This window comes from Amphibalanus amphitrite, unplaced genomic scaffold, assembly GCF_019059575.1.
Source record: "Amphibalanus amphitrite isolate SeventyFive unplaced genomic scaffold, NRLGWU_Aamphi_draft 000465F_arrow, whole genome shotgun sequence".
NCBI classification, from domain to species: domain Eukaryota; kingdom Metazoa; phylum Arthropoda; class Thecostraca; order Balanomorpha; family Balanidae; genus Amphibalanus; species Amphibalanus amphitrite.
In genome coordinates, this window is record NW_024881959.1 from 210,828 (window position 1) to 233,291 (window position 22,464).

Genomic DNA, 22,464 nt, shown 5'->3' on the forward strand with positions numbered 1-22,464 from the left:
TGGTGGTGAAGGTGGCAAAGAATGGAGAAATGGTCATTAATTCCGAATGGGATATTTGCCACGCACCCTCACAAAGTAAAGCTCAAATGGCAGCTTTCGGAATGCAGGGCTTCTCCAAAACACTGTCCCTCGCTGAGGTAAATGGACAAAAATGTTCGCAAAAGATAAAGTAGATAAACAATGAAATTCAAGTCCGTGGAAGGCGTATAGACAATTATTGAACAATTAAGAGCCCGGTTAACAGTGAAGCTTCACAATTGTTTTTTGTACTACAGTCATCGAGCTACGACACCATTTGTAAGGTATCTAACGATCGGTCGAATTCGGCGTTATTATGACTGTGAAATGTGTATTGTGTATGCTGTTCTTTTTTTACGTTGCTTTCTCTCGTATGCTTCTGCATAGGAAGCTATAGAGTTCGTTGCTTTGTTGCGTCTATGGAGCTATTCATTGAGCTTATTGACCTTACCTTCTTTTTCGCAGGAGGTTGACATCCAGATAATCTAAAAGTTATAGCCTGTTTTGAGAACAGTTTAAGGACTTATATCCTTCCACGTTAATCGATCCAACACAGAGCTCGAAAGTCTCGTGGTTTCTATAAGAATCATTCATGTAGTTCATGGCAAAAAAAAAATCATGCCTAAATGACAGTTATCTGTTATGTAGACAGTATAAAATCGTTTTTAAAAATAAAAAATAAAAAATTGTTAAGCAATGAGAATCAAACGCGGAGGGCACACCCAATTCAAGAAAAGGCATCTTCAGTCACTAAGTTTGCTTCTTCTTTGCACACTCAGGACAAATACTCGTAAGCCGTCTCTTAATTAATTCATTTCTGCTGCTCAGAACTGCCCTCACTCGGTCAATGGTCTCTCTCAGTAGTCGTGAGTGTTTGTCTTCATCAGAGAGGCCGCCTAATGAAACAGGAGCCGGCCCCGGGGCACATTTGTATGAATTAGTCGAGCAGCTGTACAGCCTGATGGAACCCACGCCGCAAATATAACCGCACACCTGGCAGGACCGTGCCACCGCATTCAATTCACGCAGCAGGGCACTATTTGTTTCCACTATAGCCTGTGGGTTATTTGTCAGCATTAGGGCTGCAGTGACCACCCACGACTAATCACTGGGGGAGCCGCCGCTCTGAATTTGGCGGAGGTGATAACGGTGTATATGAAACCTTCCAAAGCTCAGAGATCGAGATATCAAGACACATAGACACCGAGACCAAGAAAACAGGCAGACAGACAAACAATATGGGCACATAGAGATGAGTCATTCTGCTGTTGAAGTGAGGAAGGGTAAAGGTAAAAAAAAACTAGGCTGCGTTCGAACAAACGGTATTTCGCGTGGAATTTCCACGCTGTGGAATTCCTCACAAAAGTGGCTGTTCGGGCAGCGCGAAACGCGAAGAATCCCGCAGAATCCCGCAAAACGGTGAGAAAGCCGAAGGCGTGTCACGCCCGTTTTTCGGCAGGATGGCTGCCGCCATGGAAATGATGTAAGGGTGTATGATGAATTATATGCGTTCTTTCTCATCAAAAGATTCCATTGATTTGTATAATATGATGTGAACAACCGATTGATACGTTTTCGGTTTTACACGGTTGTTCTTCACTGTTTTTTATTATTATTTGGTGTGCACTATAAATTAATTTTGGATGAGAATAATTAACGTAAAAATGAACATATAACAACAAGCAATAAATGTATAAATATATTTTTGTTAATTTGGAATACGTAAACGCACAGTTTTCACGCATATTCCGGGAAAGCCTGCGCGAACGGTCCGAGGAGTATTTCCCGGTGGAGAAAAACGAAAAAAAAAATCCGCACGCGGCCCTAGCTAGTGCAGTGGCCACCACCACAAGACGCGTATATTCTATAGTAGGCGAGAAACTGCAACGCAGGTTGTAGTTTCTTGTTGTAGGTTGTAGGACGTAGGTAGTATCTTTTAGTTGTTGGTTGTAGGTTAAAGGTTGTAGAATGTAGGTTCTAGGTTAGGTTAGGTGATGTTCGGGTAGGTTAGGTTGGTTAGATTAGATATAAATATTTTATTTTTAAAACGTACAAATTAGAAAAAATAAATAGATACTCATAACTAGCTTAACCTTTATAAACTTAGCCTACGACCTACACTTAACAACAACAAGCTGCAACCTACGTTGCAGTTTCTCGATTCTATAAAACACACGCCCACGGCCCACAAGGCACCTTTGGATCCCTCTTTCAGGCTCTTCGGGCATCAGCCGCGCTACCTACATTGCCTGCAATCCAAGCTCGTACTGCAGCTTCCCGCTTCTGCCACCAGGCTGTTCTATACCTATACTTTGCCCACCAGGGCCCACCCAGTTCGCCACCCCGCCGACAGATGGCAGTCGCGCAGACCCAAAGAGCGGCACTGATGCATGCCGATGGAGTTCCTGTCCCGGCTCGGCACGGGAGTCGCGGACAGGAACGACATTAGCAATCAGCAGCGAGGCAGGCGGGCCCGGCCGCATTGTCTCATTGTGTCCTGGTGGCCCGACGGCGACCTGCCACTTGGACGGCACAAAGACGAGGGTCGATACACGGCGACAGCGCCGAGGGCGGCCAAACTCTGAGGTCGAGGGCTCTCAGAGCGTCCCGGCGAGTGTGAACTGACCTGACGGGGACGGCTGTGATGCTTGAGGACTGCGGTCCACAGCTTGGAGCTTTGATACAGCATACACTGTCTGAAGGAGTCATCGTGCAACTTTGTCAATTTGCTCAGTTCGGTCGACAATACAGGCAGTAGCGGCGGAACAACTTCAATTAAGGGGGGGGGGGCACTGCCGAATTTTGGTCCCATTCTTTCCATGCAACGCCCATAGGGCTAATGTTAAAACGCCAAAATCAAAGGAGGCACAGTGCCCCGGTGCCCTCCCCGTTCCGCCGCCTATGAATATGTACATTGAATAACTTAAACCTCGCCCGTATTGGTGTTTTTCCAGCCGCGAACGTATAAGGGGGGGGGGGGGTCCGTTGGACCCCCCTTGCCGTTTCGCCCCTGATCGAGCTAGAGCTTCGCGGAAAAAACGAGCGTGTTGCCCGTGACGAGAGGAAGTCGATGATACCCAATTTTAAGGTCCTAGGTCATTGGTTGACCTTGCAGGTCAGGTCAATGACCCCAAAGGCGGGAAAATCGGGACCTGTTAGAACGTCGTTAAGTGTGGCTGCTATGGGGTTTTTCGGGGTGCTGATCACGAATATGTTAGTTTTGATCACAGATGATGTCTTCATGTATTTAGGCCAGGTCGGGTCAGGTCAGGTCAGGTCAACCTGTAAGGGTATTCGTAGTAGGTGGCAACCGCCTCTGACAGCTTCGTAACATGTTACGAAGGCACCAAAACTACTTCGTAAATGTTCATATGCACGGAGAAAATTTAAAACACTGCTAACGGTGTAAGTGGTTAAACTGCATACCCACGGGTGTTTTTGAAAGGTGTCAGATAACACTTATATGAGCGTCAAGATACACCATTGTACTATCCCTAAGGGTGTCCAGTTTCTGTACTGTGGTGTCATACACCCCAGACAAGGGTGCGTTTCGACTCCCCTCAGACACCCTATTTACACTTATAATGGTGTCACCAAGATAACACCCGTAGGGATACTGGGGGGAATAATCGCTTGGGTGTGTGTTAACCCTCGCATGTGTAGGGGGGGGGTCGGATGGACCCCCCCCCCATGGTTTTTCGCGAATAACTCGCGTAAAAAGCGGCCGATCGCGACGAAACTTTCAGTACCCTCGCATTGATCAATTTTACACCTACCCTGAAAATTTCATGACCCTGACCCAAATGACCTTTGACCTGTGACCTCTTTTCCGAGACCATGTTTGGCCGGAATCGCGATTTCGCGTATGTCGGCTCGCACTAGCCGCGTGTTTGCAAGCTTTTCGTGGTTTCAAACGTTCAAACATGTGATTTGATGTTACTCCCGTGTGTGTCAAGGTCACCTGAAGGTCAGGTCAGGTCATTGACCTTTGGTGACCTCGGGTGACCTCGGGTCACTTTTTCGAGTTTTACATGTTTCTAGGCTAGTTTTTGGAGCTGAATTCGAATTTAGCAACCATTTGAACATTTACGAAGTAGTTTTGGTGACTTCGTAACATGTTACGAAGCTGTCAGAGGCGGTTGACACGTACTACGAATACCCGTCACGACGCCTACTGGTTGACCTGACCTGACCTGACCCGACCTGGTCAAAATGCTTCAAGACATCATCTGTGATCAAAACTAACACGATATTCGTGATCAGCATCCCGAAAAACCCCTTAGAAGCCACACTTTACGACTTTCTAACAGGTCCCGATTTTCCCGACTTTGGGTCATTGACCTGACCTGGAAGGTCAACCAATGACCTAGGACCTTAAAATTGGGTATCATCGGCTTCCTCTCGTCACGGGCAACACGCTCGTTTTTTCCGCGAAGCTCTAGCTCGATCAGGGGCCAAACGGCAAGGGGGGGGTCCAACCGACCCCCCCCCCCTACACATTAGAAGCTGGAAAACGCCGCACACATGCGAGGGTTAAACTGCATACCCACGGGTGTAATTTAAAGGTGTCACAACACAACGCTTATAACGGTGTCACCAAGTTGACACCCATAGGGATACTGGGGGGAATAATCGCCTGGGTGTGTGTTAAACTGCATACCCACGGGTGTAATTTAAAGGTGTCACAGCGCTGCTTACACTTATAACGGTGTCACCAAGTTGACACCCACAGGGAGCCCACAGGCTCCATATACTCCATGACACCCTGTGGGTGTCATGGAGTATATGGGCGGCTCCAGTGGCGCAGTTGGTACACGGAGAAAATTTAAAACAACGCAAATTCAAATTCAAAATTCAAAACCAGTCGCATGGAAACATGGTTTCATTAGGTTGCATGTGGTGGGATTCAATCGGATCTCAGATCCTGATTTTGGTTTGTTATAAGATGCAATGAGATCATAGATTCAGAGATTCAGGATACATTTTCTACGTGGGATACAATGGGATTATAGATCCAAGCTTGTCGTTTGCTTTAAGATCCACTGAGATCATGGATCAATCACTCGGATCCATGCACATGTCTACTACATATCAGCCCCCCTCCTCCCTCTTAAGTCCGTATCAGTTCAGTGTTCACCGAGGTCGCCGTAGGACGCTAGCTCTCTTTAGCCCTATTCACACACTTCGCAGTTCATAATCGCCTGTCGTGCCTACCCCCCCCCCCCTCCCTCGCCACACACACCTTTTACAGCTCTGTTCACTTCAGCGCGGCCCGAAGCTTGACCTCTGAGCCCTTCTATCTCTTTGCCCTTTGCTTCAGCTCTTTGAAAACGGAGCGCACTTGAGTGGGTACATGGCAAGTGAGCTCCACTTCGAAGACCGTTTGCTCCATGAAAATGTTTATGTTCTTGGCTTTTCAGAGTCAGAGTCAGAGTCATTTATTAGAATTCTCCACATGGTGGGTATTACGAATTCAGTCATTGTACACTGGTAAAAGCATGGTTAACCCTCGCCCGTAAACGGCGATCTGCCACCTTCGCCCATGCAGGGGGGGGGGGTTGGTGCGACCCCCCCCCCTTGGCGTTTGAAAACGGAGCGTCGTAGAGCTTAGCGGAAAAGACCAACGGATTGTTCTCGCCGAGATCTCGCGATTGGTGGTATATTTTTTGGTCCTAGGTCAACATTTGACCTACTTTTGACCGGTCAAAGGTCAAATTTTCGGAAAAATAGACTTTTTTCAACTTTCCGCGGCGATTGCGGCAAAACGGTGGGAGATATCGACTTGAAACCTTCACTATCGTGTTCCTTGATCAATTCTCTATCGTTTGGTATGTATTTCGTTTCCCTAGCTCTAAAAATGGCGCGTTGGGAGCGCCGGAAGTCGGCAAGGTCACAGTCGGCGGCAGAAATTCGAAAAATCAAAATTTAAATTTTTGAAATCTGATTGTATTTTTGGATTTGGAAGGTCCATTTGCTCCCTATAGAAGCTAATATTGCTGCATATTCCCATTGAGGTGACAAGAATTAGCAAAAAAGTGGTTCGGGCGCTTTTCAAAAATAGTACCGGACGCTGTTCCTCTTGTGACGTCATAGCTCCGTGACCTGACCTGACCCGGTCAAGTTTCTTATACCATATGATAGCCAATACTTGCCCCAACATGCATGGGAAGTTTCATCACGATCCATCAACCGATGTCCGTACCACCGGCAGGAAACCTCGGGCGTTGGCACTCAGTTTGTGAAAATCCGGCCGGAGGCTGTTCCCTTTGTGACGTCATAACTCCGTGACCTGACATGACCCGGTCAATTTTTTTTTATCAAAAGATGCGCAAGGTTTGCCCCATAAGGTACCCAAAATTTGGCGGCGCTGCGCGCCGCCGTTTTTGCACTATTTCCGAAAAACCTCAGGGGGGGGGGTTGCACCAACCCCCCCCCCTACATGGGCGAGGGTTAAAAATGAGACACATTGCAAGACCTAAAACATTTTGTTTAAAACACAGCGCTGGTGATTCACTTGGGCCTCTCCGGTGCTATCCAGTCTAACTGCGTGTTAATTGGGCGTTCCAGGCGGATGCAGCCCTATAAGTGAAGCTCCGCTGGGTTCTCACTAGGCGGCATCTGGGAAGATCCAGGGAGGCATATTCTGGAGAAACACGAAAGGACGACACTTAGAAATAGAAACACGTACAGACTACAGAAACAAGTATAGGATGACTCCGCGGCGGGCTTGAGGTGTTTGAACATGAACACCACTCCCCCTCCTGCGGTATTTCGCAGATCTTAAAAAAACGGCGGCGCCCTGCCCACTTTTGTCCAAGATTTTTGCACATGTTAAAATTCATACCCAGGTCGCTCAAGGTCAGGTCACCAGGCCACATCAAGTGACCTCATCCCAGAAAATTAAGAGTTTGTTCGCCAATGCTACACTATCTGAGTGATCACTTTCAAATTTTAGGCGATTGATAAGATTAACAGCATGAATAAATACGTATCTCTGAAGCTTGATATCTGTAACCTGTAAGGTCAAGAATGCAAACATTATGCATAAGTCAACGGGAACAAATTGAAATGTGTTCTTTTGGACGAAAGTCATACTTAACGCCCCCAAACATTGAATAACAGAGAAACATTACACACTGAATGGGAAAATTGCACCCGTGACTCTATTTATACCCAAGACGTGCTATCAGGTCATGACATGTATCCACTATCCACTATTCAGTTTTTTTTTTACAGTAACTTTTTATAGAGCTAGAGCGATGAAAACACATAAGATGTGTTCAGCTCGACAATACTAATCGACTAATTTGTAACATGACCTTTCTGGTCGGGTCATCACCATAACCCTTGGTCAGATTTTCAAAATCACATTTGACGGTCATTTTATTTTTTAATTAGACGCGTCTCAAATCGAGGAACACGATGCCGGAACATTAAATGTCGTGTCGGTTTTGAATCAAATGAATTGCTGCAGAAAACAATTTCTGTAAAACCGTTTATTTCATGGGTTTTCTCCTCTGTAGGGCAATTAGTTGATCTTAGATCAAATCTGAGGACGCATTTCACACTCACAAAAAAACGTTGAAAGAGCTACTGGGTGTACTTTTCGGCGGCGCTGTAGCTCTATTCGTTCACAAGTTATTCGCCGATTCGTCAACAAGTGGCGTAAGAGGCAAAATTTGTCCTTCGATGAACTTTGGTGACCTGACCTTTGACCTAATCTAAGGCTCCCTTAATATCAGCTTCGGGTTACGTTGTTTTTAACGCCCTTTGGAATTTAAGCTCATCCTTCAGGCGTCCATTAAGGGTGTACTTCAACACTGTTAAGACACCCTAGTAACACTCGTAATGGTGTAAAATTGATAACAAACACTAACATTGCAGGGAATGACGCTCACATGTGTGATAAACTGAACACCCACTTTCATCATTGGTGTTATTCAACCTTGTTATTACCAACAATTCATTTAAACTACCAGTGATGCATTTGTACCTGACACCCTGTACCCAATAGGGGAATCAATAAGTTGTATGCATACCTATATGATACAGCGTTATGAAATTACACACAGAATGTAGGTTGCAGGGAACAAATGCCACCACATTGCATCGCAAATCAGTCTAGCAGCACGGATACGCGGAGCATAATAGAAATAAGCAGAATCCAACCCCCTCCCCCTCTCCAGTGGGGTTACGAATTCGGATAAATACCCAAGCAGGGTGCGTGTTAAATTGCACACCAACACAAGAGAAAAAAATCTGAGGATATATTTTTCGGATATTAAAAAACCCCTATCGGGAGTATGCCGCCATCCCCCCCCCCCCCCAGCGGCCAGTATTCCAGTCTTTCGGAATCCTGCGGATTCCAGTCTTTCGGAATCCGCAGCAGTGCCATTGCTAGCCAAGAATAGCTCACCTTTGCTAAAACTGGAGCTCTTCGAGTACCAAAACACCACTCACGATCACTTCTAACTCACTTGCACACACTTATACTCCCAACACACCGTAATCCCACCAGCGCCTCCGCCCGCAGTCGCGCACGTTTCAAACTAGTATGGCGGCCGGCCGCATGGAAGCCAACGGTTGAACATGGGCTACTAGGGCTGCATTATGTTCCCAATATTTTCCCGACGCGTTTTCTTTGAAGTATTGTATATGAATTTATTTATTTATTATCGTGGATTTGTTTATTTGATGTAGTTGAAGCAAGTCCATTAGAATATAAATGCAAACTCTGTACACCATACAGCACAGCAGCGCCATCTACCCAACTGCACCCATAGGGAATTTCAAGGGTGTCTGACACTGCAAAGACAGGCTGACGAAGAAAGACGAACGTCTTTCGAAAGCTCCCGTAACTAATAAACGAAGCTGGTAATTTGAATATTTTTATGCTAGAATGTCTCTGTCCCAGCTAAACAATAACATTTATAACTACATGAAGTACCAAGAGAATACGAACGGTGTTAGTCATCCCCTGGCTCAGACCCCCTTCGGCTCAGACGCCTACGATAATACTAGCTAACACTTACATTTCATAACACTTCAATACCTACATTGTGATGTGATGTGATATGATACCTATCATTGTGTTCTTTCAAGTGTCACTGACACCTTCAACGGTGTTTAAGTGATGACATGACACTTTTAACCCGGCAGTTGCTGGGGTATTTCGCCACCCACCGTTTGCTGGGGGGGGGGGCGTTAAACGCCCCCAGCCGATAACTCGAGAACCAATAGGCGCAGCGAAACGCACGAGGCGGCAAACGAAAGAGCGCGACGAGACGCTTCAGATAAGTACTTTAAAGTTGAATTTTGAGGTCACAGGTCGGGTCAAGGTCAGGTCAAACACCTGAAATCGGGCTTTCAGTAGCATGGACTTCAGGACTTCGCAATGGGCGCCTCTCGCCATAAAGTCTGTCAAAACGGTGCACAACCCACCCTATAAGGCCTACAAGAGTGTCGGCTCCATATAGGGGTCAGTCAAGCATAGGTCAGGGTCAAGGTCAGGTCAACCGGGTAGGCACATATCCCCGAAAATCAAAACTGATATTCGCAGCCTGTGACACATGTTTTATAGGTAATTTGGGGCGTAGAACACGATGGTGACATTCATTTTATCATATGTGTACGTGTTTGGCTCAAAAACTTCAATTTAAGAAATTCATGTATCATGGTCGTGAAGAGGTCACGAAAAATTGCCAAGATTCAGTTCAAGATTTTGGAAAATGCGGAACGATAATCAATAATCGAAGATAGCCATTTGATTGATCATGGTATTGGCAGTCTAATAGCGTTTACGGCATGTCTGTATGTCTATTCTGTGATTTTATATGATTTTTTGAACATATGCCGTTTTTGGTCGAAAACTCAGAAATCATGACGTCACTATAACCTCGATATCTCAAAAATTTTCCGACCGATTTTTTTGAAACGTTGTCACAATAAACTTCAATCAATTCCCTACAGGTACCCAAAATTTGGCGCGCCTGCGGCGCGCCGTTTTTATGCTGTGGCCCGGCGAAAAAAGTGGGGGCGTTTAACGCCCCCCCCCCAGCAACTCGCGGGTTAATACCTACACCCAGAGGGTGTTTTGTTTTCTCTTTGACACCTGCAAAAGGAGTGTTGAATGGGATCGACACTTCGATTGGGTACATCCCAAGTGTGCTTTTCAAGTGTCGTGTGACACCTTAAACGGTGTTTAAGGGATGACATGGCACACTCAGTACACCTAGCGGGTGTTATGTTTTCTCTGTAACACCAAAAAAGGTGTTGGATGGGAGTTGAGACACCTCGATTACACCCCAAGTGTGTTATTTCAAGTGTCATGTGACACCTTAAACGGTGTTCAAGCAATGTCATTACACCAATAACGGTGTTCAACGGGTAATGACACTGCTATGAGTGTTGAATGGGAGTTACGACACCTCGATTACATCCCAGGTGTGCTCTTTCAAGTGTCGTGTGACACCTTAAACGGTGTTTAAGTGATGACATGACACTTTCAATACACCCAGAGGGTGTTTTGTTTTCTCTTTGACACCAAAAGGAGTGTTGAATGGGAGCTACGACACTTCGAGTACATCCCAAGTGTGCTTTTCAAGTGTCGTGTGACACCTTAAACGGTGTTTAAGGGATGACATGGCACCCTCAGTACACCTAACGGGTGTTATGTTTTCTCTGTAACACCAAAAAAGGTGTTAGATGGGAGTTGAGACACCTCGATTACACCCCAAGTGTGTTATTTCAAGTGTCATGTGACACCTTAAACCGTGTTCAAGCAATGCCATTACACCAATAACGGTGTTCAACGGGGTAATGACACTGCTATTAGTGTCATGATACACCATTAATGGTGCTTAACACCCATAATACACTGATAAAACACCCGACCAGTGTTTTATATTTTTTCAGTGTGGTTGCTAAATTCGAATTCAGCTCCAAAAACTGGCCTAGAAACATGTAAAACTCGAAAAAGTGAACCGAGGTCATCAAAGGTCAATGACCTGACCTGACCTTCAGGTGACCTTGACACCCACCTAATGCATGGGGGCAACATCATATCACATGTTTGAACGCTTGAAACCACGAAAAGACTGCAAACGCGCGGCTAATGCGAGCCGACATACGCCGAATCGCGATTCCAGCCAAACATGGTCTCGAAAAGTAGGTTACAGGTCAAAGGTGATTTGGGTCAGGGTATGAAATTTTCAGGGTAGGTGTGAAATTGATGAACGCGAGGGTACTGAAAGTTTCGTCGCGATCGGCCGCTTTTTACGCGAGTTATTCGCGAAAAACCATGGGGGGGTCCGTTCGACCCCCCCCCCCCCCTATACGGGCGAGGGTTAAAAGGCACAAACCTTCATCCATAGCTCACAATATGAGCTCTTTGTGCTACTAAGCTGCCCTTCTGTCCAAAGCTTAGTGATTTGTAAAAATCTGACACAATTTATTTCCTTTCAAATGTTGGCTTTGCTGTGAATTCCTTATTTTTAATCTGTATCTCACTGCGATTCGCTGTTCAGCTGTGTTTCACTGGGGTTACGGACAAAAGTACGTATCGCTAAAGTACGTAGGACAAAAGTACGTAAGCAAAAGTACGTAGGATTTAAGTACGTATCGCAGAAGTACGTACAGTATAAAGTACGTATGGACAAAAGTACGTCAGGGACAAAAGTACGTATCGCAGAAGTACGTACAGTATAAAGTACGTATGGACAAAAGTATGTCAGGGACAAAAGTACGTATCGCAGAAGTACGTACAGTATAAAGTACGTATGGACAAAAGTACGTCAGGGACAAAAGTACGTATAGCTAATGTACGTAGGGTAAAAAGTACGTATGGACAAAAGTACGTCAGGGACAAAAGTACGTATCGCAGAAGTACGTAGGGTATAAAGTACGTATGGACAAAAGTACGTCACGGACAAAAGTACGTATAGCTAATGTACGTAGGGTAAAAAGTACGTATGGACAAAAGTACGTCACGGACAAAAGTACGTATGGCAGAAGTACGTAAGGGTATAAAGTACGTAAACGTATGGACAAAAGTACGTCACGTACAAAAGTACATATAGCAAATGTACGTAGGGTATAATGAAGGATAAAGACGCAAGGTAAAGACCTTGGGCAAGACGCCCGGCCCCAGATAATCTATTTTGCTACATAGGCCTACCAGGCCTACCTAAATATTGTGCTACATCACCTGGAAGGCCAAATTTGTGCTCAATGTGTTCTTTGGACATTTTACTTTAAATTCCACCCCTCAAATTCATTCACTTATGATCGGACTCCCAGCTAGGAAGTGATTTGTGAAGCAACTGCAAATGGGACATTTTGCCCCAACCCCAGGGCAAAACGCCCCACGGCCTGAGGCAAGAAGCCCCATACTCTAGAGTCTAGCTTAAAGATTAAACATGGTAGTTGGCTAAATCTTATATGAGAGATCCGTTAGACCGCTGGAGGCACGGCACTGAAGTTAGCACCTTCCATCCTATCAGGTATTCAGCTATGACACTATTGTATGAGCAGGTTTTTCACGTGCCTCATAAGGCCAAATAATAAATTATTGCAATGCAAATCAGTTAACAATACACTTCCTTTGCCATACAGTTGCTGAGAAAAATACATATAAATGCATAGAAACTTGCTGTTCGCCAGCTACCGAACATTAGGAAGTGGGTAGTCCGAACAACACATGAGGTAAAACGCCCCATGGGGCTTTTTGCCCCGCGACCTACTGGGGCGTTTTACCCCATCATGTAGTTCGGTCAGCGAACAACGCCTTGCGCTCCAGCAAGACATAATTTAACACGAACCAACCCGGCATTATAAGCGTTAGACAATAGTTGTTCAAAATACATAAAAGTCGTTAACCTGATGTGGACTACAAAAGAACGCGAGGATGCATAATCAGATGACCAAACATAAAAATCACTAAAAAAAACATATTTTTGACTATATCTCCCAGAGAGTTATCACAATTTCTTTCCAGAATGATCATACAGGGTGTTTCACTAAAAGTGTCAAAAAGTAAAAGGTCATAATCGGCACATAAGAACAATGCTTTCTAAGGACATTTTCATATCATTTCATCCGCAATTGTTGGACATTTGAATATATAACAGCGATAGCACCGTCACTCAAACCTATTCCACATATCCGCCCCTTCTTTTGATACACCGTTTCGGCACGTGTCCGGAGGTGGCTCACAGCCCGTTTTCATATTCAGCGTCCAGACTGTCGGCAAAGCCTTGAATTGTGCTCTTCAGCTCCCGAAGTGATGCGACTTGAGTCTTCCTCAGCTCTGCGAGAGCTACTGAGTCACTGACCAAAACCAGAAGTCTAGCGGTGACAGATCGGGGCTTCGCGCTGGCCATGGGTGCGGGCGGTGAGGCAACTGATTATTTGGCCCAGGAACTTCTGGTCCAGCCAGTTCCTGGTGGCTACAGCCGTCACAGTGGCTGTTTTTGATAACTTGTAAGGCCTTGGCTATTTCTGAATTCTGATGTTGAAATTAGCTTCTTGTTATCTTCAAAGGCCCTCAAAAAGACCCTGACCTTTTCAACGGTTTCCGCCGAGAGGTGGGGGCGACCCCGCCTTTTTTGGACTGGAACTGGCATCGAAGGAGCCCTTTTAAACCTCTTAAGAAGCCCTTTTAAACTTTTATAATCTGGAACGTAGCGAGGTGAGAGAGTAAAACGTTTCCTAAAAAGTCGGCATACGGTTTCAATGTTTCTGATGGCACCAAATGTAAGTGTAATTCACCCCTCCTGTTGAGGTGTAAATAACCTGTTCTTGATCTGTATAGGGAAAAAACGACTAGTAACTTTGGCCTCCTGCCCTCGCTCCGTATGGGTGTAAAATACATCTTAAATGGACAAAGCATAAATGTCCAAAAATTTGCAACAAAGCCACGTGCGCAACCACGTGATTTGCATATTTATATATCTTTAATAAGCATTTACTTTTTGACACTTTTAGTGAAACACCCTGTATAGTGCACGTTTAACAAAAGAGAGGACCTTTCCCCAGAACCCTGTCAGTTCCGAGAGATATCGGTGAGGCCGCCAGGCGTTTTACCTCGGCGGGGCGACTTGCCCCGGTCTACCCTACGTGTGGACCAAGTACGTCACGGACAAAAGTACGTATAGCAAATGTACGTAGGGTATAAAGTACGTACCCCACCCATGGGGTAAGTTGATCAATGTGTAATACCTTTCTTATTCTTTATTTAATGAGCATTTGTTACAAGGCATAGCAAAATTTCTCGATGAGTAAATGGGCGAAAGGAACAAAGCTATTTTATTTGGTACCTATATGAATTTATCATGAGTTCCCTATAGTATGGCAAGAGGGCAGCAATAAAGAAAAAGTGGCTCAACTTACACTACTATACCCTACTTCTAGCATACGTACTTATACACTACGTGCTTTGGCATACGAACCGTACGTACTTTTGGCATACGTACTTTTTACACTACGTACTTTTTCATACGAACTTTTGCGTACGAACATTTGCGTACGTACTTTTGGCATACGTACTTTATACACTACGTACTTTTGCAAACGTACTTTTGCGTACGAACATTTGCGTACGTACTTTTGGCATACGTACTTTATAAACTACGTACTTTTGCATACGAACTTTTGCGTACGAACATTTGCGTACGTACTTTTGGCATACGTACTTTTTACACTACGTACTTTTGCATACGTACTTTTGCGTACGAGCATTTGCGTACGTACTTTTGGCATACGTACTTTATGCACTACGTACTTTTTCATACGTACTTTTGCGTACGAACATTTGCGTACGTACTTTTGACATACGTACTTTATGCACTACGTACTTTTGCATACGTACTTTTACGTACGAACATTTGCGTACGTACTTTTGGCATACGAACTTTAGCGCCTACGTATATTTGCGTACGAACATTTGCATACGTACTTTTGTCCTACGTACTTTAGCGATACGTACTTTAGTCCTAAAATCGTTTCACTGTCAGTGTCGTTTGTCTAGCGCCCTCTCGGCTCTCCGTACGCATTCGTCGCGGCCGAGCGCGGCGGTCCAGCCCACGTGGGACCCATGTGTGGCCCTGGCCGTGCTGCGCCGGCCCTGTGTCCGAACTCCGTACCAGTTGTCACCCGAGTGTCGCCAGGGATCCGACCAACATCCCCTCCCCGGCACGGCACGAGTACCTACTAATATAGCAACAGCCGATCACCGCCAGAATCAAAACCCGATTATCGAACGCGAATTCGAAACAAACGGAATCTGCAACACTTAGGTTTCGCTTTGTCTTTAATTCTGACTGATGGCATTTATATTTAAGCAGAACAATCGCATGGGTCCTATTATCTTGCTGTTAGATCATCGGTCTGTTGCCCACGGGCCACGGTTCAATTTCCATTCCACTCCAGCTTCACTTCAAATTCAATTAGGCGATAAAGAGGCAAAAACCCGAAACCCTTGCAAATCTTACAGAAGATCAGCTTGCAGTACCCGACTCATCCAACATCATGATAGCCCACGCACAATCGGATCGTCTTAAATCAACAACTAAAAAAGCACTGTGCACGGTGCAAAGTGCATGCAGGATGGGTTTGCCAAGATATGCTAATCAAGTACCAATGAAAAGCTTTTCGATGGTGTTCTAGTTATGCCGGTCGAGTCACTTTGCCGGAGGTGAGACGATGGCTCGATAGCTTATTGGCGAGCCATTAACGAGTTCTATTATTCTTGCCTCCATTTCAGCGCTCCTGTCACGATTCCAGCGCTCCTGTCGCACGAACTAAACCACATGAACCATGACGTCTGAGATCTGGCCAAGACGTAACCCTGTCCCCTGCCTGTTATGACGTCACCCATAATCATTCTCAGCCCTGGCTCTCTCGTCTGATGTCTGTTAGGACCATCACACTTGACCGCTGTTCATGACATCGCCCCTGGCTCTACCTCCATCCCATCACCGTCCCATCTCAGACCTCCTGTTCCCCTTCCTCTCTATTGCAGCCGCCTGCCTGCACCGGGCCACAACTCAGCCCTGGCGGCGGCGCGGGACAGCCGGCTCATCGCGACACCATATTGGACGGGTCTCCGGAGACAGTGACAAAGGAGGGCCTTCGATGGCCGCCCGCCGCCGCCCGGTAACTGCCTATCGCCACCGATGGGGCTGCCGGGCTGCAGCAGAGGCGGCATGGCAGCAGCCTGGGACAGTCTCCCCAGCCGGGGACCGATCAGCTCAGCTGCTCCCCCCCCCCCTCGGAGGTAGTCCAGGGGTGTTCGAACAGGCAACAGGCGACAGGAGCCCCCTCCGACGGTTTGGTGAGTTAGGCGCACCGCGGTGGAGCCGTCGAGGACGCGTAATCCCCTGGAGGGTGAAAGTGATTTCCGTCGGCGTTGGTAACACCGCGGTAATCCGTGTCGTTCCAAGGGATGTGGTTCCAAGGGCTGGGGTGTGTGGTGGGGCTGCATGAAAGTGGAAAGCACCAGTCTCCTGATGAGGTAATGCTGGGACTTCATCCAATGTTTGTTTTTCCCAGATTGCGCCCGGGCTTCAGTGGGGTATCTACATATATGCGCATGGTGCAATGTTGTGTCTAATGCAGTATGCGGTCATTTCTTAATTCGCTCCTCAGTCACTCAAAAATGAACGGGTAAGAGGTCTTGTGTAGGTATTACAGTCACACCACATGACAAGCTATATCCACAGTCTAGTGGCTCAGCATGGCTGAATGAAGAACACCGCTGTCAGGTCCATCCAGCCCTCGAGCTGACTAATATCAAAGCCAATGTAAGCTGACATTTGATAATCAATCGCTGAGCCATGACGGGCTCTAAACAGGAATTAATTATACACGAGCACCGCACTTGAATACCCGTTACTTATGTGGACACTCCTGCACGCACAAGCATATAAATTCGACTAAAAAAAGAAAATGATGCTCTTACATTGGCACTTATGTGTGGGCAGTAACATAAAACATATCGACTCACCTATCGAGTGCAGTTCCTTTGACTATGCAAAGGCTTACCAATGTTCATTTATTGACAGTATATTGAGATAACATAACTTTAATCCGCCGTTCGAAAAGTGTCTACAAAGATACATTTTTGTAAAAACCCTATGAAATTCATCTTTTCCAGAAAATAAAACTACATCAGAAGACGATATATAGCATGTGTTGTAGGAATCCAGCTACACAGGCGGTACACTTCCAATTAAAATAAACCAATAGTACCAGTATAACGCCTTATGGGGCGACTAACGGAGCGAGCGAGAGGGTGGGCCTTGCACGTGCGAAATTTCGAGGGGGTACCTCCAACTGACTTGTGCACGGCACCCTACTAACCGGTCTCTAGCGACGTGCCAAATTTGAGCACAATCGGCCCAGCCGTTCTCGAGATCTAGAAGCGGCACCCTGCACGTGCGCACGTGCAAAATGGGTCCCAACTGACTTCTGCACGGCACCCTCCTAACTGGTCCCTAACCGTGTACCAAATTTGAGCGCCATCGGTCCAGCCGTTCTCGAGATCTGGAAACGACCCCTGCACGTGCGCACGTGCAGCAGCACCCCAACCTTAACACATGCAGATGAATTATCTGATGGAGACCTAACTGTGCACCGAGTTTCAATTCAATCGGCCCAACCGTTGTGCCGTTATTGAGGTTGCAATTTTGGGGGTTCTTAAAAAATGTCCAACTTTACCACGCGTCACGTGCGGTGGTTGGCAAGAACGCATGGTGGCCATCACACCACAGAACTTTTACGTCCAAGTGACATTCAGTAAAGAAGACCGCTTGTCAATCGGATGTCCCGTTCCTAAGATATTAGCTTTTGAAGAGCGTCCCCACGGCCGGCCGGCCGGCCGGCCGCTCATACTCAGAAATTTCCCTTAATCTAAGGAAAGACTCCGCTCGCTTCGCTCGCTCCGTAATGAAATTCCTAGGCACGTAGTTTGTATATTCACATACCACCCACCGAGACATGTTCAATGTTCATGTGTTATGCTAAGTACTCGTAAACTATGGGCCTGTTCCAGCGCCTCCAGTAGAAATTCCTGACTGGAGACTCTACCAGAGATTCCACTGGAGGCGCTGGAACGCAATATGGAGATTTCTGGAGATTTGTGTCTCAGATACCAAAAGAATGACAATTGTTCTCTCTTGAAACACAAAATTTGTTTTCAATTTTAGTAAGAAGGATTAACAAAATTATAGCAATGTAATTTTCTTTGCATTCAAGTTGTAAAATACGCAGTCAAAAGTCCTTTGTTTACATTCGTGATTGTCACATGTGCGCCATGATTGTAGACCAGAGCTTCCAGAGAAATTTGGACCTCCCAACTCTCTGGAGGCTACTGGAGGTTTCTGGAGCTTTGGCGAGAGCTTTCTGGAGCTTTCTGGAGGCGCTGGAACGCTCTCTGGAGAATTCTAGAGCTTTCTGGAGGTTTCTGGAGGCGCTGGAACAGGCCCTATATATGCGGAGGTATATTTTAGGAGCGATAATGCCCGTTGGATACTCATTAGCCATCAAGCCAAAAGTTTAACTTTTCCGAGGAGTTATGCATCTCAAATGAAGTTTAACCCGCGCCCTGCTGGGGGGTGTTCGAACACCCCCCTTGTGTTTTTTCGCGAATATCTCGCGCCGCCGTTTTTGGTACACCTCATCTTACATCAATTCTACACATGTTGTGAATATTTCAGACCGAGGTCATTCAAGGTCAGGTCACCAGGCCACTTGAAGTGACCTCACCTCATAAAAAGTTTCAATGCGGTGTGCGCTGGCACACTGTCGCGATGAAATCACCACCACCCGCTTCGCCACCTGTTGGAGAGTTTTCGTCTCACCGTGACGCCGCAGAACGTCCAAGTAAAACGTCTGATTGGCAGTTTGACCAGAGAGGAACAATTTCCTTTTGCACACTTCCCTTTGCATCGAAAAAAACAAATCAGCATTGTCTTGACATTTGACTTCACTTGGCAAGCTTTTTTGGGGCGCTTTTGGGATAACATTTGACCACTTTGGAAGTGCGAAAATCATTTCTAAATCATCTAAACCCGAAAATCAAATCTAAACCCGCGTCTTGCTCCGGCAGCATATTTGTATGCTACTTGAAGCATTGGAACCGTTTCAGTCGCGGACTTCCCCAGCAGGAAACAAAATTTCACAGATGCGCGTTGTTGCTCAGTTCCGCTATGCATAAAAAACGACGGATCGGGCGGGAGTGCTTCAATAAATACGTGCGCCACGCGGCCGCGCCTCTTTATTTCGTCACCTCACGGTGCAGACTAAGTCCCAGGGGCCAGACTGGCTTGCCCCTAGCAGGGCAATGCCGAGCTATAAATGGCTTGGCCTACAGAGAACGATTCCCGTTACTTTTGGGTACCACCTCGTAAGTCAATGGTAGAAAATTGAAATGCGCCTCTTTTGGACGAAAGACATTATAAACACTCCCAAACACTGAATTACAAGTGGTTTAGACACACTGAACATGAAAATGGTGTCCGTGACCCCCTGTTTATGCCCTGAGGTCATCTTAGGTCACCAATGGTATCTAACAGTTTTTCGCAAATAACTTTTGATAGAGGCATGCTAGAGCGATGAAAACGCCTTAGATGTGTTCAGCTCGACGATATGGATCGACTGATATGCAACATGACCCTTTCCGGTCAGGTCATGACCTTGACCTGAGGTCACATTTTCAAGTTGACCTTTTAAGGTCAAGTTATAGTTCATTCGATGCGTCTTGACGAGAGGAACACGATGCCGGTAAAAGTAAACTCGTACAAGGCTTGGGTCAAAAGTTATTGCAGAAAAACTGTTTCCGAAAAAATCTGCTATTTTTGCAGTTTTTGCCCCCTGCAGGCAAAACCGTTGACGTTAGGTCAAATCTGAGAAAATTACTCAGAAAGGGCGTTAATAGGGCTATCGAATGCGCTTTTCCGCGGCGCTGTAGCTCTATTGGTTCCCGAGTTATGCGTTGGCTTCTTGGAAATTGTCGACATTCGACCTGGAAATCGGCGAAATTTTGCCTTCAATGACCTCTGGTGACCTGACCTTTGACCTGACCAAAAAATTAACCGAAGTGATTTCCTCATTATTTTTGACGCTCTTTCGAACGCTGCCTTCCGCGTATCGCTACGTGGCCCAGGAGCCGAGTTAGAAAGGGGGGGTGTTCAAACACCCCCCCCCCCCCAGCAGGGCGTGGAAATCCAGGACCCCCAGCCGGGCGCGGGTTAAAATCATGTTACATTACGAGCAGTAATGGTCAAGAGGCTAGAATGGGACATCACTGCACCGAGACTCACCAAACAGAATCATGATTTTCCGCTGATAATCGTCGGACGCTCATCAAAGTTTGTCGACCGATCAAAGTTCGTAGCGACAGCTCAGAAATAGCCTCATCCAAGTTTCTAAGCCATCGCAGCAGTGCGCGAGTGGTTAGTTTATGTAACATAATGCCACTTAAGGTCAACTGAGGCATTACACATGAACATTGAATGTGTCATAAAATGTAATGTCATGCATGTCGAAATGCTATCACAAATGTCATGGAAACTTAACACATGTTGTAATGTTAGATCTCTCAGTCGCACAATCACACTCAATCCTCCATGATGACTAACATTCGTGTTCATTGTTCCCAGAAGCACGATCCATCGAACCGCAGCACCCCCTAGCTACCTACGCCGCCCCCCCCCCCCCCCCCAATCCGCCTCCGCTGCCAGCTCGATCGGCCCGGGGTCGCCCAGCCGGTCACCGCTCTGTTTGATCGGCCCACTGATCGTGTTGATCATTCATGTATGCTCAGAAGCCGGTCGCTGCCCAAATGTTTATCGTGACACCACCCTGACTGTGCCCCGACACCTCACCAATGGTCTCCGGGGCGGAGAGCAGACTCAGGGGCAGTGGGTCTCGAGGGAGAAAGATCTGCATTCTGCAATGACTGCACCGAGCGACTACGTGCTATCGCTGCTCAAACTGCATGTGTACTCTGATCTGTTTGGTACAATCACACACTCTACTCGGGCCACGTATTCAGATAAAGCCAGACTCGTGCAGTGCAGTCACGGATAACGGAGCCCGAATGGATTTAATTCAATGCGATACGAGGCGATTCTTTCGGGATCGGTCTACGAGTACACCGCTAAAGCTGGGCTTTAACTGCCGCTCGATGTTGTTGGGTTCAGGCAAAATGTAGCTCGTTTCAAGGAAAACAAACCGGCTCTAAAACGCCTGATGCTGCCGTTATCCCTACCACGGGCTATGGAGAAGATATTGTTCTGGCGTCTCCGTCTCGGAAAAGCAAAACCTTAAAAACACATCCCAATCAACTCCCAAAAACTATCGTAACATTCTTGAAAGTTTCCGGCCGACCAGAGTTAAGGGTATTTGGCTTTCGCCGCTGAGCCAGCCGGCTACTCCCCGTGGGTGTATCGGTGAACGCCATTTACAGTGTTCTGCCAGTGGGCCGGCTTCCCACGGCTTGTCGGTAATGGTGGCTGGGCCGTGCAGCGTTCAGAATTCCCGAGCTGGCGCGGATGAGATGGGCTATAAGGCGAGCGAGCGGTGAGCGAGAGAAAAGTTTTCCGAGTGATGACCTGAGACGTGTGGGGGGGATGAGCGCAGTGCGGGCGTTCGGCGTGATCCACTGATCGCATGATCTGACATATATGTATGATCGAACAGCCTGCAGTCGGCTTGAACTGATCGATTTTCCGACTTGATCCGGCCTTGCCCTGAGGCCAACGGCCCAGCACCTATAGATAAACGTTTTGGGATAATCAGAAGGTATCCAAACATAAATCATTGGGCTGGGCAATCGGCAATGGGCATGCTGACTGGTGTGATACCAAAAATCATTATTTTGCAACAATGTATGCAGAATTGATTTACCAAAAACAAAAATCCGTCCATTTGGCCGCTTACCTGCCCTCAGGGTTGATGAAAAACCCATCGAGGGCCATTAGTCGTGTCGGGTAGCGGTCAGCACGCTCGTTATCGTTCTAAAAGAAATTCTGGCTCAATTAGAGGCGAGGTGCCGTTCAAATAAAGCCAACAGGCAACACCTATAGCAGGGGGCTATTACATACCATACAAGTAGTTATGTTTAAAACCCGTATCCCCAAACTATCAAAAACCTATGCACTATTGTGACCATCTATGCGTGGAATAACGTCACAAAACGTGCATTCTCTTTCCCATGGCGACTAAACAACGGCCAATCATTTTAAGTTTAAATATAAATCAAGTCGCCTTCATAGAACTCAAGAGTCAAGATATAAATAAACTAAACCAAGCTGGAAATTATTTTCACTATTGTATTTGTCAATATTATCAATCCCATTGCTCGGCTATTACGCTGGACCCTAATCTCGTGAGCACCCAGCGGATAAGATTATAAAGGGAGAGGATGTCCTGATTTCGCTCTATGTC

General features: G+C 46.4%; 1 protein-coding gene across 3 annotated transcripts in view; it reads right to left on the reverse strand.

The window, feature by feature from the left end:
- The window catches only part of LOC122391996 (dipeptidyl peptidase 4-like), a 121,710-nt gene that overhangs the window by 41,982 nt on the left and 57,264 nt on the right, over nucleotides 1–22,464 (reverse strand). The window lies entirely within an intron of this gene.